Source organism: Biomphalaria glabrata, chromosome 15 (genome assembly GCF_947242115.1).
Source record: "Biomphalaria glabrata chromosome 15, xgBioGlab47.1, whole genome shotgun sequence".
Taxonomy (NCBI): Eukaryota; Metazoa; Mollusca; class Gastropoda; family Planorbidae; genus Biomphalaria; species Biomphalaria glabrata.
The window spans coordinates 11734156-11744134 of NC_074725.1; positions in this window are offsets into that span (position 1 = coordinate 11734156).

Genomic DNA, 9979 nt, shown 5'->3' on the forward strand with positions numbered 1-9979 from the left:
TTGTGAATAGTAGCGTGTCTGCTACAGAACTATCTTAGGTCTTACAAAGACCGCATCACGAATTAAAAGATTAGAAACAGGATTAATACAGCAATTGGGCCCCACGATGACCTGCTAACCACGTCCAAAAACTAAAGTCAAACTCAATGGCCACATCTTAAGGTCATCAGGGCTCGCGAAGACCTTCCTACAAGGAACAGTACCAGGAAAAAGAAGAGGAAGACAGAGAAAGCGATGGGAAGACAACATCAAAGAATGGTCAGGTCCATCAGTAAATGAAAAGATCAAAGAGGAATGGAGAAGACGGTTGACAGTTCTTGTATGGTTCCCCAACAGACTAGTCACTAAGGGATAGGTGACGGTGACAGTGAGCTTGTCAGTAAAACCATATTTTCGTTCTTAAAAATTATCTTATGTAAATTTGTTCCACCTGTTTTTTTCCACGGGGATCCTTTTTTAAGGCATTCTCAGAATGCGGTGTACACGTGATAGTGTCACACTATCGTTGGTTCCGTATACTACCACTGTCGAGAATGACCTGTCATTGAGAAAACAGTGTCTTAAAGAAACGGTCTGATGAATCATGGCAAACCAATGGGGCTTCTTTCCATCCCCGCCAAACGCAATGAGCTCTGCCCCATGTGACAATTCATTGATGGTCCCCACACTGTCATCCACGTTTTCTCTCCCCGGAGCCACTTCTATCCTGAGAAACGTCTTTACTTATGCTTTCTTTCACTATCACTAATATAATTCAGCATGGGAGGTAACCATAATTATTCTACATTGCCTTCTTAAATATGAGAGATTGCATCCCTCAACAGAGCACAAGTCATTACAGTGTAGTCGAGTCCTTTAATTAAAAGTAATTTAAAAAAAAAACAACTATCAATCTTTTATTCCTTGTCAGTGGGTGAGGAAGGTTTTTCTATTGGTCAAGATGATCTTCATGGACCTTAACAATTTGATGGTAGAAATCAGATATAGTTGTTTTAAAGATATAATACAAAGTTTGTAATAATCTGTTATGTCTCCATAGTATACCGTTAGGGGCAGGGCTAGTATGATTGCATGCATACCATCCATTCGTTCAAAGCGTGATGGTACATATACGCCATTAGCTTTCGAAAAAACAATTCTACAGAAAGCAGTACCTACTAGAAGAATGCAAGAGAGGCAACAGAAATAAAAGGACCGAATCTGACCAATCTTTGCAGACTCGGGGGCAGCAGAGGGCTTGAAGTGAAACTTATTGAACGAGCCAACATTGATGCCTTCACAGCCCCTTCACTTGCAAAGAGAATTAAAAAGTATATGCACAACCTGTGAGAAAAGTGCCTTTTTTTTTTTTTACAAAAGCTTATTTCAACTCACTCTGTCTGTTTGTCTGGTAAAGAGTTTGAATACTCCCATCTCCCATTCTAGGATCAAATTAAAACTTTGCACAATTATTCATTGCAACTGAGAAGACATGATTCAATTTAAAAAACTCTTACTTTTTAATTATTTTATTTGATATCGAAATAAGGGGAATAAGTGCTACTTAATGAGAGTTGTGTATGTATATATGGATTTAATCCCTTCTTCACATTTTGACACGATTTTTCCTCACACTTCCCATTCTATGATAAAGTTGAAGTTTTGCATAAATATTCATAATCAAGGAAATACCCGAATTATCTAAAAAATTAACCAATTAGTCGTTTAGTACTAATTAATTAAGTTTGTCTAATGTAGCAGAAAGGAAGCTAAACCCTGTAATTTTAAGATTAATGGAAGTAATTAGCGGTTCTTCCCCTTAGATAACCTTTTTTTTTTTTTTTTTTTTTTTTTTTTTTTTTAAGTATTATTTTTTTCTATTGCTTGTTTAGAGCTGAATATGGCATTGCAGGTAACGTTAGCTATTGGCGAATAACCCTTAAAGAAAACACCAAAATAGTTGTGTGAGAGTGTGTGTTTTAATAATAATAAAAGAGACAAAGAGAAGTTAGTGGTTACTTGCAAATGAATAACAAACTCAAATAGTGCTCAGGAATAAAAAAAAAGTTGAGACTCTCTGACATAACGGAGGAAAATTTCAATGCTCTGAAACTTAGAATTAAAGTGGATCACCCTTGAAACATCCGGAAGTTGTCTTAAGTGGACACTACCGCAAGTTGTAATCTCGATCTTTTGAAATGTATTGGTTCTACTAAAGTAACCCTAGTGATGTTTTAGGAGAGTGAGAGTGAGAGAGAGAGAGGGGGAGGGGTGAGGATTGGAGGCCATTGTACTCATCTGTTGATTTTTTATCTCTTGTCGAGAGAGGTGTAGAGATGTTGAGGACTTCACGAAGTGTATATGTTGACAAGGGTCAGTGTGAACTTTGACCATCCAGTTGGATGTCAAGTTGTAAATATAGCAGGTCTACACGGAGTGTCAGATGACACTGAACTTTGAAAAGCAATATGTTACCTACTAGCTACTCGTGACAGCTCTTCCAAACAAAGGCTTATCAGTGCAACTAAAACAAAACGAAACAACTTGGACAATCGTCTTCAAACCTGTAGGTAAGTAAACATAACCGATTAGTTAATTAGTGTCCTGTTTCTTTCTTTAGTCTAATGAATCAATGGTGCTCAGTTAATAACATCGTTTCCGATTCAGCATAGTTTTACATTATTAGAGGCTCATGACATCTGTATGGAAGAACCGTCATTCCTGTTCCTAGTTATTTACCTGGATTGGTGGATGGGGAAGTGCTACAGTAAGAGAGCTAATCTAAAAAAATTAGAAAAAACTCAAACTTCAAACTCCCCCCGAAATTAAGTGACTGATTTTTTATTCATTTTGATTATTTTAGGTGAGATTTTAATACTAAATCATCACTTACCACAGCACAGCCGAGGGGGTTTTAAGTTAAAAACCCTCTACCAGGGGGTTTTGAGTTTAAAACCCCCTACCAGGGGGTTTTGAGTTTAAAACCCCCTACCAGGGGGTTTTGAGATTTAAAAAACCCCTAACAGGGGATTTTGAGATAAAAACCCTCTACCAGGGGGTTTTGAGTTTAAAACCCCCTACCAGGGGCTTTGAGTTTAAAACCCCCTACAGGGGGTTTTTAGTTTTAAACCCCCTACCAGAGGTTTTTGCAGCTAAATCCCCCTCTTCTATAAAAGAAAACAAAAAAATGCAAACAACAATCCCCAAATTCCATCAGCACAGTTAAGGAAGATTTTGATTTTAAAAACCCCTCCAAAATTTACGATAAACCCCCTCTCCAATATAAAAAAAGCAAATTACACACTCAAATTTCTATGAGCGTAGCCAAAGGGGTTTTGAGTTTACCCCCCCCCCCTTTCCAGTTGGGGTTTGAAGCTAAAAAGTACCTATTCAATATAAAAAAAAAGCAAATTACACACTATAAAATCTATTAGCGTAGCCAAAGGGGTTTCGAGTTTAAAATCCCCTGCCAGCGGGGTTTGAAGCTGAAAACTACCTCTTCAATATTAAAAAAAAAACAAATTAAGCACTCAAAATGCTATGAGCGTAGCCAATGGGGGTTTTGAGTTTAAATCCCCCTCCTCCAGATGGCTTTTTCTTTAAAGTTTAAAACCCCTCCAGATGGTTTTGAGTTTAAAATTCCCCTACAGAGCGTTTAGAGTAGAAAACCTCTCTCTTCAATATTATTTTAAAGCAAACTACAGTCACCAAATTCTATGATCGTAGCTAAATGGGGTTTTGAATTTAAAAAAAAAAAAACTCCAGAGATGATTTTGACGAAAAAACTGTCCTTTTCGATATAAAATCTAAAGCGAAATACAGGCATGTAATTCCAAGAGCGTAGTCAAGAAAGGTTACAAATTTCTACCAGTGGCTTGGGCTCCATTAATAAAGTATGAGTAGTCTTCCGCCAAAATTGAAAAACACTAAATGTGGCTCAACAAAAATGGCTAAGACAGATTTTAGGAGTCAGTTATAGAGATCGGGTCTAAATCAAAGAAATCATATCCCGAACTGTGAGTCGAACCCTTAGTAAGGTTGTGACAGCGTCGCATGAGGTTTTGGGGGACATGTTCTCCGACAAAATGAATTACGCAAAATAAGAGTTGCGGAAACAGCTTGTCGGAAAATGCGCCGAACGGTGCTAGAGGGTCTAAGTCAGTAAGAATAGCACATTAGGTTTTTGAAATAAAACTTGGGGGACATGTTCTCCGACAAAATGAATTACGCAAAATAAGAGTTGCGGAAACAGCTTGTCGGAAAATGCGCCGAACGGCACGAGAGGGTCTAAGTCAGTAAGAATAGCACATTAGGTTTTTGAAATAAAACTTTTTAATAGCAAGATAATGCAGTGTAGATACCTCAGAATATGCATTTTGTTGGCTTTCAATACCAGAAATAGCGCTGCGAGCTCCCCCAGACCCCCTTGCTAGCAAGGGCGGGGAGTCTACAAGTTTTCCACTAATTCCAGGAAGAATCTATTCTAGGGCATAATAAACGTCTTCCGAAAGGGTCAGAATGTAATAAAGATTAATTATGTACGCACAAACACCCATATATATATATATATATATATATATATAATTGTTTTTCCAAACCCCCACCCGCCCCGAAAAAAAATCCTGGCTACGCCCATGAAGTGCATGGAACTCCTTTTGTAATGACTCCTTGTACTTTTAGTTGCACTTTACTTTGTACTTTTAGTTGCACGTAATAGAAAGAAATAAAAAAAAACTTAAAAAAAAAAGCTTATATTAAGTGTAATTGTATAAATTAGTTTGGATCACTCATGTCATTAAATTAGTTATGGATCTAGACTAACAATAATAAATCTGTGCGATTAGAAATATTTTGACCAATTGTTTTTGATTAGCACAATTTCATGCTTTTAGCTTTCTCACTAGGCTATCATTGGTCTGGACCAGTTGCAAAGAGGTTCGGGGGGGGGGGAGGGGAGAAAGAAGGGGGTACCTGTGTGAACATTACCTAGATAGCTTTTTAAATGTATTTATACAAAAAAATAATTTAAAAGTTGAACAACCTGGATTCGAACTCGAGGGCTCTAGCCTCCTCAAGCCAACACACTAACCACTGTACCAGAAAAGTGCTTATGATGAAAATAGATGGTTTTTATAGTTAATGTTATTTTCAAACTTTACAGCAAAGTATAAAGAGGACTAATTTAACTTATACCACCGCATCAGTCAAGTACAATTTCTTTCCCATATTTTATACCAAACAAAATTATTAATAACCAATGGTTAATTAACTAAGTGGTTACTTTTTTTTTATTAATTCTTTCTTTGTCAGGTAAAAGAAATGTGTGCAAAATTTCAGCTTGATCCGAGATAGGGTGTTGGAGAAATAACGTGTACAAACTATTTATCAGACAGACAGACGGACTGAGTTGATATAAGCTTTGTAAAAATGGTTGCACTATGTACCAAAAAGGAAAACAAAATGTTTGCGACCGAAGAGAGATAGCTAATAGAGTATTTAGAGTTGTTAATCACTGACATTTCTTACCACTTTTAGTACTTTTGATACACTCAATAAAACGTAACATTTTTATTGCTGGGCTGAAGAAAACTGAAATTTATTGACTCGGGATCAGAACTCCGAAGATGACACCTTTTGTATAAAAACGTTGATATTAACTGCTCCCCCCTCTTTTTTTTTTAAATACAAGTCCCAGGTGATCGCCGGTATGTATTTGTAATGTTCCCACGCTTTAAAAACACTCGTTTGTCATGTCATAAAGACCAGTGGCTCTAAAAAAAAAATGCGATTGTGTACTAGCGCCCAACGAGGATACAGATTTCAAGTCGTTTTCTTCATGTTTGAAAATGACCGACATGCTGAAAGTTCAATACACAATTCCGGCTCCTATCTCTCGGTCAAGTCTATGCATCGGAGCAGTGAAAACTTTAACAGTAGATTGGTCTACGTATTTCAAAGAAAGTTTATTTGTACTGTGCAGGCCTACTAAAGAAGTTTTTTCTGTATCACTTGATTTACCAGATCGAATCACTTCCTTGTTTCATTGGGGTTTGTTTTCTGGAAAGTCTGATGTCAGTGAGATGTTGGCATTACTTACACACACACACAGATATATATATACAATACATCCTTTTCTTTCCCGTATTACAGAATGAGATTAATTGTTTTTTTAAAGTTCCCTCGTCTTGGCCAATAAGAATTCTTTCTTTTTTCTCGTTCATTATCAGACATATCTTAAGAAACAGGAAACAGGCCTTCAACAAATGTGAACGAACTTGTAACTTAATTGGAAACAGAAATGAAATCTACAATTTGTATTTTATCAAGATTTTAATCTTCATTCTTGTTTTACTTTTGCCTAATGTATTTGTACGCAGATACAGTCACATTATTTTGGTTGTTTACACACATCTGATGCATTTGTTACTAGTACACACTAGTACACACTAGTACACACTTTGCTGATGTAAAATTCCCTGACGTGACGCATTAGTCCCTAATTTTCGTATGTCGAAATCCCAAGGATCAAAATACGTTTATTAAACTCACAAGGTTGTACATCTCCTAAAATGTTTCTCTAGTTTTGGTACAGCAGGCCTTAAATTAAAGCTTCAATAGCTCACATGAGGTCCATGACACGCTCCTCGAAATTTCTGGACATAGTGCGTAATGAAGCCTCAGAGGCTCGGTTCTGGTGGCCTCGACAATTGATACAACACGTGAAACCCGTGCCTGTGTAGGTCTCAGGCCTACAAAAAAATCTGGGCATCATTGCGTTTTACAATCCAATATAGCAAATCTACGCTTGTAGTTTGACTAGACTTTCAGATTGTGTTTGCAGGATAGAAAAGGGGGATAATTTACGACATTCAACATTAGCACTTTGTGTGTGTGTGTGTACGTGTGTGTAGTGAGTTTGTTTGTGTGGGAACCGACGGTGAGGGGCATTACGACCTTATAAATAGGGGCTTGCTGTGTATACGTCAAAAGTATGTGCGCGTGTGTTTGTGTTTATGTGTTATTGCATGTGCGAACGTGCACAGTCAAGGGACTTCACTTCAACAACCCGTCTATTAGTCCCCCTGTGTTTTGGCAGTGAGACAGACCGGCCTGTTTTACTGGGGTCATTTCTTTTAGTTGTCTTTAGGAATTATTTTACTTAAAAATCTAGACGTTAGTCACAGGGTCATCAACTCTCTACGAAAGGAGTTCTTGGTGCTGGCGACACAATTTTATTTGGAGATTTACAGAGAGGTTTAATTCCATACATTTGTTTTAAGAGGTAACTGACAAACAAATGTGTATACTAATATCTGTATTGACTAATGGCAGAGGAAAGTCAAGCGCGCTATATAAGTAATTTAGGATCGGTTAGAATTGTAGGCCTACTTGAGGATTACATGTAGATCTATATTTTGACTCAATCTCCTTTTATTTGCGAAGTGATGTTTATTTTAGAGTGATGTTTAGCAGATCTAGACTACCAAATAGGCAGACAGACAGACAAACAGACAGAGTCGATATAAGCTTTGTAAAAAAAAAATGAATATCCATCTTAGGATCGAATTTTTCTTACAAAGTTTATATCAGCTCTGTCTGTCTGGTAAAAAGTTTGTATACTTTATTTCTCCCACATCCAAACTCGGATTAAGCTGAAATTTTGCAGATATATTTCTTTTACCTGGCAACACATGTATCAATAAGAAAATTAACCAATTTTGTTAATTAACTATTGGTTATTAGTTAATTTGTTTGGTACCTTGACCAAGAAAAAGAAATCGTACTTGGCAGATGTGGTGGTATACGTTGAATTAGTTCCCTTGAGCACTCTTGAACCCTAGTACATTTTTTATTTATTTTAAAAACCCTTGCCCAACTTGTCCAGAAAAGTGAGAGGATCATAGCTCATTCAGAAAGCTAAAAGCTAAATAAAATCATTTGGGAAAAATATTTATATCGTACAGATTTATTATAGCCGGTGCACATTCACTATCGGAACATAGACAAATTGATATAATTACACTTAGAATACGCTTTGTTGTTTGTTGTTGTTTTTTAAGTATTTTTTCTTATGTTTTCTTTGTCTCTCACATTGTCCTGAGTTCATATTTGTTTGTTTCAAACTTAACTCTCTGTGCAAATGCCAAACGTGATTCACTGCAGCTAAAATAGATTATGTACATTTAGATAGTTCCTTCAGGTTGTCCCCCCGTTCCTATATCATGTCACACAGCAGTTATCCTGGGGTTTGAACATAGATAGACCAAAGTTCTCGTCCTAAGCCTGGTGAAATTCTTGGTCATATCTCAGTTGCCCCTTAAATTTGAAATATTTGTTTGTGACAGATGGATCCTCTTTCTTACTGTCTCCTTACTGAGATCTAATAGTGAAGAACTGTACATTATGTAATCAGTCACGTAGGTATGTGTCACTTTTTTCTTTCATTCTCTTTATATCATTCTATCTGTCCGTTTTTATATCAACAGTTTTGTCTTCCGTTCACCTCTCACTATGTTCATAGACCCTCCCTATTTCCTCAAACAGCACTCTCTCTTCGTTCTCCACCTCTCCTCTACTTCCCTCTCTCTCTCTCTCTCTAATTGTATTGTTGTCACTCTCTCTTCTTTCTCTCTTATCATTCTATCTCTCTGTTCTTCTCCCATTCTCTCTCTCTCTCTCTTTCTCTCTCTCTCTCTCTAATTGTATTATTGTCACTCTCACTTCCTTCTCTCTTATCATTCTATCTCTCTGTTCTCCCATTCTCTCTCTCTCTCTCTTTCTCTCTCTCTTTCTCTCTCTCCAATTGTATTGTTGTCACTCTCTCTTCTTTCTCTCTTATCATTCTCTCTCTCTTTCTCTCTCTCTCTAATTTGTAATAATCACTGACTAGCTGCAAACACAGTGGGATCAGACTTAAAGCTATTTAATTGTTGTGTCCTGTTCATAGTAATTACTTTGAGAGAATTCATCATCCGCTCATTACGATCTGTTCCCGTTGATAGAGAGGAATGTCGTGCGCTAAGTTCTTAATGTAACACTTGGGACCAGTTCACCTGTAACTGTACACGCAAACAACCTTAATCTATATACGTAAGTCTTATTAGAAAAACTTAGAAGAACTTCTATTTTGACTGATTGCTAAACACATCTATGAGATAATAATGAAAATGTACACTTTAAATGAGAAAATTAATTAAATTTATATGTGCTGTGTTATATAAAAAAAACAGGGTTAGACCTATAATACATACATGTATTGTTTATTTTGTATTCTCTACGATATTTAAGTTAGGTGCAGTGTTAACTAATTTTAGCAAAGTATTCAGTGAAAAACTATCAATGCAAACCATAGACTATATATAAATGCTAACATTGTGACGACAGTTTGATTTCCTAAACTTTGTCGTAGATTTTTTGCGAGAAACTATCAAAGTTTTTTTATGATATTTATTGAACAAACAACAACAACAAACGGACCTCTTTTTTTAAAAGTATTTTTCTATATTAAGGTAGGCCTAATTAACATTTTACAACTAACATACAAATTGTTTTTCCCTTTATAAAATCAATTCCTCCCTAATGAAACTCTCTATTACAGTAAAAAAGAGTATAGTACCCTTTTCAGACCTTGCGATCTAAAGGGCAGATAGTCTAAAGGTCACCTGTTTATGTTGCCCATGGTTAACGAGGGTCAATTGCCCAACTAATGTGAAGTACCCATTAGAGCTTGGTGAACAAAGAGGCGCTCTAAAGATCCCTTAATTGAAAAGCCCAGCCTTCATCTGGATTTGAACCCTGAACCCTTCGATTCAAAAGCCAAGCGTTTTATTACTTAACCCCCCCCCCCACTTCAACTGCATTTCATCGAATGATTTCAATATAAAACCGGTGCACACATCTCTCAAAAGAAACATTGGGGTCGAGTGCAGCAGTCCCTGCTGAAGCTGTGGTCAGAATTAAAAGACGTCGGCCAACTTTAATTTTAAGAGAATTATATTTG